Consider the following 1,133-nt stretch of genomic DNA (forward strand, 5'->3'; position numbering starts at 1 on the left):
TATTGTCAAAATGTAATGTTTAAAAGTTGCTTTTCCGTTGCATAATTACGTTTGCTTAAAAAGCGTACTGGTTTACTATAATTTACATTGGTTTTGTCCATTGGAAAGAGTCGTTTTCTCTCGGTTTACATAGTAGAGTATGCGATCTCAGTCTATGAGAGGCAGTAATTATAATAACATGTAACTATACTTAAAATCTAGTTTTTTCGATAAGAAAAATTAAGTAATTAAAATATAAATATTGCATTGTTTATCGAACTCGATAATAATTGATAATATCTAACAAGTAATAAGTAGAGACCCTATGTAATCAAAGTCTAGTCAGTTGGGTGACTCGGTGGCTTGGTCCGCGGACTTAGCATCCGTGGATCCAGGTTCGATTCTATCCATCACATGCATCTCACACGCATATATACTCAACGCAGAATTTTTCCTGTTGACAAAATATGGAAAACATCGCTCTATGAAACTACAAGCTAAATGCTAATAAGACTCTATTTAAGAGGCAATATTGCCCCAGTCGATATTACTATCCCGTATTAAGTCCTATTAATTAGGTCCGAGATGATTAAAAACACGTAAAAGCTTTTAAGACCAAATCAAAAAAGATGAACTTCATAGAAAGAAATACTATTCGTGATTCTTATAAAAGGTGTGTCCTTTGCTCTCCAAGAAGGATATACGCAAAATTTATCGTATGATTCCTTTTTAATAGGAAAAATCAAAACAGGAAACTTATTAAAAGAAGAAGATATAATAGAAAGAATATAGTAGTTATGTATAATCCAACTTTTTCTCGATTTTGCATAATATTTAAGTATAAGTATTTCTTTCTAAGTAAATATAACTTTCTGAGCAAAAAATGTGCACTTTTCTGTAATAATTCATTGTCAAAAGGCTAGATAATGAAATACATTTCGAACAACTGCAACGAATTGAAGAAAAATGTCAGATCAATCACAGATAAAGCTACATTGTGACAGGCTCTGACTATATGGTCTTTAGTAATAAATAGACGAACAAATACGTGGAATAATAAATAATTTTAAAAATCTCGCGTATTTAATCGCTTGCGTATTTATTATACTTGCCATTTCATATTTAATTTCTCGTATATAATATATATATATATA

Source organism: Atta cephalotes, assembly GCF_000143395.1.
Source record: "Atta cephalotes unplaced genomic scaffold scaffold00048, whole genome shotgun sequence".
Classification (NCBI taxonomy): domain Eukaryota; kingdom Metazoa; phylum Arthropoda; class Insecta; order Hymenoptera; family Formicidae; genus Atta; species Atta cephalotes.